The sequence below is a fragment of the Zootoca vivipara genome, chromosome 5 (genome assembly GCF_963506605.1).
Source record: "Zootoca vivipara chromosome 5, rZooViv1.1, whole genome shotgun sequence".
NCBI classification, from domain to species: domain Eukaryota; kingdom Metazoa; phylum Chordata; class Lepidosauria; order Squamata; family Lacertidae; genus Zootoca; species Zootoca vivipara.
In genome coordinates, this window is record NC_083280.1 from 89,193,899 (window position 1) to 89,205,809 (window position 11,911).

Here is an 11,911-nt window from a genome sequence, read left to right on the forward strand (position 1 = left end):
CCAAAGTTGATGGGCCAGTGGTGTGAGCGCGTCACTTCTTGTAATCGATTATGCAGGGCGGGGTTTATCTGCCCCCTGTGGGAATGTTCAGGGTGGCAGGAGAGGAGATATTGTTTATTAACGGTAATATCCTTCCTAACTTGCGCCAGCAAGTTCTTTAACTTAGCAGACAGAATGCATTCTCCTTTACACGGTGGCATAGCTGCCAAGTTTTCCCTTTTCTCGCGAGGAAGCCTATTCAGCATAATGGAAAATCCCTGAAAAAAAGGGATAACTTGGCAGCTATGCACGGTGGATAGCTGGTTGCAGGCTTGTGTAAGCCTCTCACTATTATACAATTCAATCTGTCTCAGATTGAATTGTAAATTCCTGGTAAGTTCCCTTGAATCCCTCTTAAAAGAATAAAGACACCACATTCTTATTCAGAGTTAATAAAAGAAGTTTAGTTGCATCAGTTCACAGTTGGATTCCTGAAGGCAGACTTAGTTACAAATATGCACATGTGCATCTACCCCCATATGGGGGAATAACCCCAGTGCTTCTGCTAGCTGAAAAACAAGCAGAGCATTCCTAGCTAAAAAGCTGGTCGAACGTAGAAGGAAGTCCAGAGAAAGAGAGAGAGTGCTGCGTGCCTCGTCCTTTTGTTACGTGGACGGGTTAGGTCACGCCCACCTTCTATCACATGCAAAAGGAAGGATGTTCCAGCCAGGAGGAACAGGAAGTTTTGACTGGCTGGGCCACACATTCCCTCGCATGTCTTGTCTAGCATTACAAGGAATGTTGTACTTGACTGCTCCTCATAAATCACATCCCACACACATACCCCCAATATTCTATTCAAGCTGGCACCCCTTGACATGATAGGTATATCTGCCCTCTCGGCCAATATGGTAACAATTGGATCAGCAGTAATTCGTAATGAATCCCTATTTATTTGACTTCTTTAAAAAACGAAAGCCATTCAGAACTATTCCCTAAGGGCCCTCTTGCCTTGCATGCAGCTGTTCTAACTGCTTGATCTTTTTTTAAAAAAGAAAAGCTGATGACTGCGAGGCAGGTGCAGAAACTTGACACAAACAGATGTAGATCTTGATTTATTTGTTTGTTTGTTTTAATGCAGCTCTTCACTGTTTATTTTTAACACATATCACCTGAAATCTAAGTCCAGGGTGTCCAACAAGCCAGTGTGGCTTAACGGTTAAGAGTGTTGGGCTATGTGACCTGGGAGACCAGGGTTCGAATCTCCACTCAACCATGAAGCTCCCTGGGTGACCATCTCTTAGCCTAACAAGGTGGTTGTGAGGATGAAATGGGGAGGAGGGGAACTGCATACACCACCTTGGAAGATAAATGTAATAAATAAGAGATATTTTGGCTGAAATCTGGGGCTGTGTCTCCAAACCCCCTTGATTAGGAACAAATTAGGATCATGCTAGCAGGATTTTCCAACAGTATGGATTTTCAAAACAGTATTCCAAGTTCTGTAGTTACCACCGTGAGAAATGGTCACATTATTAGTCTGTTGCTGCAAAAGCAATAAAGTCTTGTGTCACCTGAAAGACTAACAAACATTTACGCTGCAATAAATTTGTTAGTTTTTAAGTTGCCACGGGTCTCTGTGTTGTAAGTTTTTAAAGACTGCTTCTGCTAAGTCTGCAGCCCCATATAGCCCCATACAACCCCATAGTAATCCAGTTTACTACTTTAAGTAAACAGAGCATTGTGCTTGAGGTTGTAATTTATCAAAAATTCAAAATATCAGGGTCCATAGTGTTTTTGCCTTTCATTGCATGTCAATTATTTCCCCTGGTCTGATGCTTATAAAACAGTATAATCGTCGTTCTGCAGATTGCTTAATTTGCATAGTTTATGCAAATCAATGGAAACATATACTGTATTTCATCATCCTATTCTATTTATAACCATAGCCCACCCTGATCATTAGTGCTACCCTGGAAATGTTTTACCACTTAATTCTGCTGGTATAATAATACTAGGATATAATGGAGCCCTTGAAAGTGGCCTTGATTTATTGACTAGGTATCTATTCATCAAATTCATGTGTTGTTGAGTTGTTGTTCCTTCCAAGCCAGGGGTCCCCAAACCAGCGATTGCGTGGTGGGCCGGAGGGTGGGGGAGCGCGTGCGGGGGCGTGGGAGCGTGCACATGCGCAAACACTATTTCTGACACACTTCCGACCTGGAAAGCGCTGGAAATAGCTTGTGCGCATGTGCAGAAGCCTCCTCCGACCCGGAAGTACACTGGAAATGGTGCTTGCGCATGCGCACAAGCTATTTCCGTTGCTTTTCCGGGTCGGAAGTTGGCAGCCGCACCGCACCATGCCGGTAAGAGCAGGTGGCGGCAGCGGGTGGCGGGGGCATAAAAGAGCCTCGGGGGCTGTATGTGGCCCCCGGGCCGTAGTCTGGGGACCCCTGTTCCAAGCCAACAGTGGTGTGTGACCCAGTTTTGACTGTTGCAAAGAAGTCTAGAAACAGGAAATGAGATGTCTTGAAGATCTCATGCAGCTTTATGAGATAACCATTGGTGTAGTCTTCTTATCACTTCCTGAGGTGGAGGGAAGGTTGTGCGCACGCTAGCCTGGTGGCTGGCCTGCTGCAGATTGGAATGCTGTTCGATGGAAGGCCAAATATCACTCTTTGATAATTCCTTGGTGTTATTTGGTTTGGGACTGAGGTTCCCTTTAAGGAGCCCATGGCAGACCCAGAGGAGTATTATGAGAGCAGTGCCCACAGAGAACACAAGCCTTACAGACCTTCAAAGTTTGTCCTTCTGAGGAATGGGAAAGATTATGGAAAACTAAATTTGTTTTCCATAATCTTTCCCATTCCTCAGAAGGTTTACAGATTGTATATTATTACAGAAGTTTACAGATTGTATATTATTAAGAGAAAATTATTTGAAAATAGATGGTATATCACACTGGGGGGAAATGCAAAAATTAAAAAGCAGAGACATCACCTTGCTGACAAAGGTCCGTATAGTTAAAGCTATGGTTTTCCCAGTAGTGATGTATGGAAGTGAGAGCTGGACCATAAAGAAGGCTGATCGCCAAAGAATTGATGTTTTTGAATTATGGTGCTGGAGGAGACTCTTGAGAGTCCCATGGACTGCAAGAAGATCAAACCTATCCATTCTGAAGGAAATCTGCCCTGAGTGCTCACTGGAAGGACAGATCCTGAAGCTGAGGCTCCAATACTTTGGCCACCTCACGAGAAGAGAAGACTCCCTGGAAAAGACCCTGATGTTGGGAAAGATGGAGGGCACTAGGAGAAGGGGACGACAGAGGACGAGATGGTTGGACAGTGTTCTCGAAGCTACGAACATGAGTTTGACCAAACTGCGGGAGGCAGTGGAAGACAGGAGTGCCTGGCGTGCTATGGTCCATGGGGTCACGAAGAGTCGGACACGATTAAACGACTAAACAACAACAACAACAACAACAACAACAACAAGATATGTAAAGAGAAAGATGGTACTTTCTTTCATGTATGGTGGGAATGCAAGAAGGTTAAAGAATATTGGGAAATGATATATAATGAATTGAAAAAAATTGTTGGAAAAAACCTTTGTTGAAAAAACAGAATTTTTCCTGCTCAGAATTTTAGATCATGATATAAGAGAGGAAAATTGGAGTTTGTTAATGTATGCGACAACAGCAGCAAGAATTTTATTAGCACAAGTCAATGGCAAGTCAAGCTTATGGACGACGTGGAACTGGCTAAGCTGACAGAGGGGATACATGAGAGACACAACTACATAAATGGTTCCCACTTCAAAAAGGAGTGGGAACCATTTATAAACAGTATAAAAAGACAGTATAAAGATTTGGACCCATTGGCAGGTTTTGACTATATAAGAGGTAAAATCAGCAGGGTATAGAATTTGTTTAATAAATCAATATGGAAATACAGGGGAAGCCAAAGAGGGGGGGGGAGAGAAATATGGATACCGTATATAAATTGTTCAAGTAGATTTGTGGGAAATCTGTTCTAATTAGAAATTTCAATAAATTTTTTTTTTTAATTTTTTAATTTTTTTTTAGAAAAAATTAAAAAATTGTCCTTCTGATTTGAGGAAAGAGTTTATTTTGGAAGTGGGATAGGAGGAGGAGGAGGAGTTTGGACTTGATACCCCGCCTTTCACTCCCATCAACGCGGCTAACAATCTCCTTTCCCTTCCTCCCTCGCAATAAACACTCTGTGAGGTGAGTGAGGCTGAGAGACTTCAGAGAAGTGTGACTAGCCCAAGGAGGAGCAGGGAAGTGAACCTGATTCACCAGATTACAAGTCCACCTCTCTTAACCACTACGCCATGCTGGCTCCTGTTCTTGTTGGCTCAGATTCTTGTTAATAAGGGATAGGGGTAAAGGCAATCCTTATATGTTAACAGGAGCCTTGTTTATTCCCTACCCCAGCGTTTCTCAACCGCTGTTCCGCGGCACACTAGTGTGCCGCGAGACGCTGGCTGGTGTGCCGCGACGTGCCGCGACGAGAAGGGCGATTTGCATTGTCATGTGCCTGGCGGCCGCCAATAAACAGCACTGACCCGCCGGAAAGGAAGCCAGCTGGGTCACGACGCGGGGCGAGCGCAGCTCTCAACAGCCACCACACCACCCTCCCGTGGTGGTGGCGGTTGAGAGCTGCGCTCGCCCCGCGTCGTGACCCGGCCGGCTTCCTTTCCGGCGGGTGAACGTTGAGTATTGGCGGCCGCCAGGCACGTGACAATGCAAATCGCCCTTCTCGTCGCTGCACGTCGCGGCAAAATTTAGACAAACTAAACTAAATTTTAGACAAACTTAAAGAAGCTGGCTGGATTAGCTCAACCTGAAACTTGCTGAGCAAAGGATTGTGCTGGCAGAGAAATCAGCGGCTTGTGAAGCCTTATTACAGGAGATTGCAACCAACACAGCAATTGGCAAGTGTTTCTTACAGTCATAATTATATAGTCAATATAGGGCGGCACAGAGTTAAATTTTTTAACTTTTTTAATGGTGGTGTGCCTCGTGATTTTTTTCATGGAACAAGTGTGCCGTGGCCCAAAAAAGGTTGAGAAACACTGCCCTACCCGACACTGTCAGTTTCCCCAGAACCATAATCTCCTGGGGACTCCAGCCTTCTCAAGTATGCCCACTTTGATCTGCGTGTCCTATTCCCTACCCTTGTCCTAGTGTGTACTTTGCAGGAAAAACACTCAGTAATTCTGCACCAAATAATTGGAATTTCTGCACTAAGAAAAACTGAATTCTGCAGCCTGTATAGATTAATTCAAAGAAGTTTGCACACACAGTTTTCCAACATCGTTCTGCTTTTGCTGCCCTCCACCAAGACCAATGAAAATTTTATTCACTCTCCAGCTGATGAGCTTTCACCTGCCTTCACCCTTATGGTTTCCAGCCTACCTTTGCAGCTATCTTCCCTCGGTTGATTCCATCACTCTCATTATATTGTCCTTCCTCCAGAGAGCTCAGGGCAGCATAAACTCCTCAAAAGCATGTTTACAATCCAGTTTATTCTGTCAACTCCCACCTAGACCCTTTTCAACCTACATTTTGCCCTTCCCACACCCCACAAAGATATCCTTCACAGATGGTCTCTTGCTTTCTGACACCATGTCTACCTGATTTCCTCTGGTCTTTAGCTGTTTCATGGGCTAAAAGCTGAGGGTCGGTGTGTGTGTCTGTCCATCCTTGGTTCAATTGTTGCATATGCATTTACAGTATTTATCCCCTCTTTCCCTCAATTATTTTCTTTTCTCATTCTTCTTTAATCTTCTTTTTTCCAGTTTTTTCAGTTTTAAAAAATTCTTTATTCAAATTATTAAAAAATTAACACAACGCATAATAACATAACATAAAATAACATAAAAATAACATAACATAATATAACACAATCTAACAAAAACATAACACCACATAACCTAACCTATATTTATATAACAAAATATAATTAACATAAATATGCAAAACTTGAAAAATCATAATTCCAAAATAATAATTCCAAAGTTATTTCATCCAAACCCATAAAGAAACCAAATAAACAAACAGAAAAAAAGAAAAGTCTTCTTAATCATCTTAGTTCCCTTACACCATTCTTTAGTTTGTCTCATAAGATCTGTGCTGAACATTTATCTTTCTCTTCCCTCTGTTTCACAATTGCACTCAACTAAAGCCTCTAATTGTCTCTCTACTATCTCTTCTCTTATGTCACTTCCTCTAACTGAATCTCAACGAAACATAATTCCGGCCTTTGCTCTATGTGCTCCTTTTCTCTTTTTGCTTTCTTTCTTTCTTTCTCTCCTCCTACACAGGCATGCAACTGGTGGCGTGATTTCGATATTTCCCTTTCCTTCTTATAAAGAGCCAAACTATGTGCAAAAGTGCAGAAGGCACTGAACAGAGCCAGCTCAAGACATTTTGCTGCCTGAGGCAAACCAGAAAACAGTGTGCCCCCCCCCCTGGGAATTGAAGTTTGTTAAAGGGGCTGGGTAGGGAATATCAGGCTCAGAGACCAAATGCAGCCCTCCAAACCTCTCTGTTGGGGTTTAGACCATCCTGCTTTGCACCCTCCTTGAGGTGGTTTTTTTTTCTGACTAATCCAGGGGTCCCCAAACTAAGGCCCGGGGGCCAGATGCGGCCCAATCGCCTTCTCAATCCGGCCCGCAGACGTTCCAGGAATCAACATGTTTTTACATGAGTAGAATGTGTCCTTTTATTTAAAATGTATCTCTGGGTTATTTGTGGGGCCTGCCTGGTGTTTTTACATGAGTAGAATGTATCCTTTTATTTAAAATGCATCTCTGGGTTATTTGTGGAGCATAGGAATTTGTTCATATTTTTTTCCAAAATATAGTCCGGCCCACCACATGGTCTGAGGGACAGTGGACCGGCCCCCTGCTGAAAAAGTTTGCTGACCCCTGGTAATGTGTCTGTGGGTGGAGAGAGGGAACTTGCCCCCCCTTTCCATTCCACCAGCTGACCTCTCTCTCGCCTTTGCACCATGGACGCTGCTCTCTTGAAAAGCTGTGAGCTTGCCTGTGGAGGGGGGCAACTGGAATGTGTGTAGAGGGGGGAAACCAAGATGATCAAGGGTTTAGAAACCAAACCTTCTGAGGGCGGTCGAAGGAGCTGGGTATGTTTAGCCTGGAAAAGAGAAGAAGAAGAAGAAGAAGAAGAAGAGTAGTTTGGATTTGATATCCCGCTTTATCACTACCCGAAGGAGTCTCAAAGCGGCTAACATTCTCCTTTCCCTTCCTCCCCCACAACAAACACTCTGTGAGGTGAGTGAGGCTGAGAGACTTCAAAGAAGTGTGACTAGCCCAAGGTCACCCAGAAGCTGCATGTGGAGGAGCGGAGACCCGAACCCAGATCACCAGATTACGAGACTACCGCTCTTAACCACTACACCACACTGGCTCCCTGAGGAGGGAGGGACTGAGAGGAGATAAGATTGCCATCTTCAAATATCTGAACGGCTGTCACATGGAAGATGGAGGGCAGGACTCCAACCAATGGCCTCAAGTTACAAGAAAGGAGATTCTGGCTAAATATCGGGAAGAACTTCCTGACAGAGCTGTTTGACAGTGGAACAGACTCCCTTGGGAGGTTGTGGACTCCCCTTCCTTTCAGCTTTTTAAGCAGAGGTCATGGATGCTTGCATTCTAGGGGGTTGGACTAGATGACCCTCGGGCCCCCTTCCAATTCTACAACTCTGTGATTTTATGAAGCTGCTTTCCAGAGTTGGTTATCACCCAGCTCTTTGCCTGCCCTGGATAGCTCAATTAGTTAGAACATGGTGCTGATAATGCCAAGGTTGGAGGTTCGATCCCTGTATGGGACAGCGACATATTCCTGCCTTGATGATCCTCAGGGTCCCGTCTAACTATGATTCTATGGTTCAGCCTTTCTTGCTTACAAATATTCACATTTTCCATCACCATTTGCGATTACAGATGTCATTGTTTTTAGTGTGGGGGGGGGGAGGCGACAAAATGTGAATTACGCCCCAGCCAGGGCAAATGCTTCTTCACTCACTAACCCACTTCGGTTAAATGGACAGCAGATAGCATAATTATAGGAACTTCAGACTCTTGCAGAAGCCAGGCTTATAGTCCACTAGAATGTGGGTGTAGAATAGTGAGTGCATTGTTAGAAGTGTTGAAAAGCTTTGATGGGCAGCAAAGTCATGGTGCTGGGCGATGCTGTGCTTTTCAACAGGCCTTGGAAGGCAAGAGACACTTGATACCTTGTTGGAATGGGATATGGGATATGGGATATGGAATGGGATATGGAATGGGATTGGGCTTTTTATTTAAGACAGAGATTGCTAGAAGAATGTCAACTGGCTTGAATGAAACAGCATCCCACTTAATGTCATCCGCCATTCATAGCTGCCAAGTTATCCCTTTTTTTAAGGGATTTTCCATTATGCTGAATAGGCTTCCTCGCGAGAAAAGGGAAAACTTGGCAGCTATGCCGCCATTCCATTCAGCGTTTGGTACCGGTAGAAGTGTAACCTTTCACGGCCTGCCTGTGTCAGCACATGCAATGCTTTGGAGCGTTGTTGTTTTAAAAAAACTCTCCGCCAGACTTCTTTTGAACTTTTGCTGAGCTATCTTAGACCCCAGGCTTTCAGACTGCGAGAGGATACCCTTAAGAGGCATATGGAATACCAAAAGAGGGGCATTAATTTCCTAGGAGATGTGAAGGAGTCTTCCTTTCCAAAACCATGGTTTGGCGCTGCAGTCACTCCTGCCTCCGAGAGAGAGAACGATAGCCTTGGATGAAGAAATGCCATGCGAGTGCTTGGAATGAAGTCCCAGGAAGGAGAAGCAGAAAGTCTTGTGGCTCTGTGTTTTAGGGAAATGGGAAAGGGTGGTTTTCAGACCCCACTACATAAGCATAACGAAGTCATCAGTTTATGCGCCGGCGACACCAAAGTAAAAACCAAAACAATACCAGTAAAAAGAAGAAATAGCAGAGCAACACTAATGGCCACCTCCAGAGCAGAAAGTCCGCCATCACCCATCAATCACGGTCTGGCAATGTCACGTTTTCTAATGTTAATGTTTCAGCTTCCTGCACATATATTGAGTTTGTTTTCCTTTGAAGGTCACCAGAGAAAGCTCAGTACAGTGGAACCTCTATTCACGACCACAATCCGTTCCGGAGGCCCGTCCGGAAGTCAAAACGGGTCACTCGGAGAGGCGCCATTGTGTGCAGGCACGGGCGGCGATTGCCCGCTTCTGCACATTTGTGAACGGCGGCAAACCCGCCGGTTACTTCCAGGTTTGCCGCAGACGTTGGGCAAAATGGACTTGAGTGGAGGCGGACATAAGAAGAGGTTTCGCTGTATACCTGAAGGAGCGTCTCCACCCCCATCGTTCAGCCCGGACACTGAGGTCCAGCTCCGAGGGCCTTCTGGTGGTTCCCTTTCTTCAAGAAGTGAGGTTACAGGGAACCAGGCAATGGGCCTTCTCGGTGGTGGCGCCCTCCCTGTGGAACGCCCTCCCGTCAGATGTCAAGGAAATAAACAACTACAGTGTATATGACTTTTAGAAGACATCTGAAGGCAGCCCTGTTTAGAGAAGTTTTTAATGTTTGACGTTTTATTGTGCTTTTAATATTCTGTTGAGAGCCCCCCGCAGAGTGGCTGGGGAAACCCATCCAGGTGGGCGGGGTATAAATAATAAATTATGATTATGATTTGCACATACACTGGTTTGAGCATAAGAGATGAAAACTTCACCGCATTAACTTCCAACAGATATCGCTGCTCTATTAGGTTTCCAGGGGCTATTAATGCCATGGTATTTGATTTTCACTGACCGCAAGTCAGACCTCTCTACCTCTCAGACCCAGCTCCAAGACTGCTGGTCTACTGCACATGCGGCATTTTAATGACATCACCTCCAGCTTGGCTGGGATTGGGGTGGGGAGAGAAGGAAAGTATTCAGCCTTCCAGAAGGATCTCCAGGTTTTTTTTTAGTTTCTGTGGCAGAACATCACCTGTACTTGACCCTCTCTTTAGTTATGCAACCCAAGAGAATTGCCAGGCTACGGTTATCCTCCAGTTCGACCTCATTAGATTGAACAGGGAGGAGGTGAGAGAAGGCTCAGATGCGGGAGGGAAGAATAATGGGGGAAAGAAGAGGAGGACCTTTGTTTTACGAACAGGTTTGCAGGGCTGGAGGACCGCTAAACCCCACGAAGTTCAACTCCAATCTCATTACAATGAAATTGTGAGCGACACTTCAGCACAAAGCATCAGAGGCTGCGATCGTTTGGGGTAGTTTGGTTCAGTTCTTTGGTTACTTAGAGGAGCGTGGGTAAAAGGGGGGGCGACTTTGCTGGTACCCATTAATGTGCAAGAAAAACAGTAAGCATTGTGGTCGTGGTTTTGTTCAATCTAGGGTTATCAATGCCTCTACAATTCACACAGTTGTTGTTGTTGTTGTTTAGTCGTTTAGTCGTGTCCGACTCTTCATGACCCCATGGACCATAGCACGCCAGGCACTCCTGTCTTGCACTGCCTCCCGCAGTTTGGTCAAACTCATGTTCGTAGCTTCGAGAACACTTCGAGATCCCCTTTATGGATCAATGCCTTGTCGTGGCGAAGGGGCTTGAATAACTCAGAGAAACTATGAGCTATGCCAAGCAGGGCCACCCAAGATGGACAGGTCATAGTGGAGAGTTTTGACTAAACGTGATCCACCTGGAGAAGGAACTGGCAAGCCACTGCCAAGAAAACTCCATGGACAAAGACAACAGGCATATAATTCACACAGTATGAATGATTAAAAAGGATGCACTTAAAATCTTAATAGAGAAAGGTGAATAAGATTTAACAGGCATTAGCGAAACCTAGTGAAAGAAGACTCATTTTTTGAATGTAGGGTTTGGAAGTTACAATTTATTGAAAGGGAACAGACCAAACACGAAGGGGGTTGCATTATTTACAACAGATGTGTTCACATGCAAGGAAATACATGAAGACAGAAGATCGATTGACAGACGAGTTGTCCCAAGAGCCCAACAGCCAAGCTGATTTTTGCAGGAATCATGGAGAACTTTTGTCATGCAGCAGATCTGCCCTACCTGCCCCCCTCCTGACGTCACATATGACATCAGGTGTGAGGCAGGTGGTTCAGGAATACAGCCTCATGAGCCCATTTGGGGGACCCAGGCCAGGCCAAATTTGGCCCGTGGGCAGACATTCCTCACCCCCGACCTAAGGAAAATTGGGCAGCTGCATCGAAAGAACTTTCTGATGGAATTTAGATTTGAAAGGGTCATACGTAGCAAAACCGAAGGAGGGGAAAACCATCAAAATAAGTACAAAGCTCGTGGGGAAAGTGTCTGGAGTGTATTGACTATCCTAGACTGACAATATGGGATAGGATAGGCAATAGAAGGCGAGACTCGGATGAGAGCACTGTATAACACTTAACTCGCCGACTTGAAGGTTGAGGTTGGGCCCAGACCAGAATTTACAGTTGCAGTATCTGCTGTATGACAGCAGCATGTCAGAGCGGATTGACGAAAAGCAAGGCGATTTAAATGAACAAATAAATAATTTAATCAGCTATAACACTCCAGGAGGTAGCCTCAGGGGCTAGTCTCTCAAACCTATGAGGTAACTGCCACACAGCCAGGGTTGAAGAGGTGGCAGAGTCCCAACAAGCCAAGGTCAAGTACAGTGTATCGATCTAGGTCTAAACATAATCCAGAAACAGGATCAGGCAATCGCAAGGTCGTTTATCACAGGGAACTCAGGCAATATACGTCACAGAAAGGTGCTGAGGACAGAGGGAACTATGAGCTAGACTGCAGGCATCTCCAAACTGCGGCCCTCCAGATGTTTTGGCCTACAACTCCCATGATCCCTAGCTAACA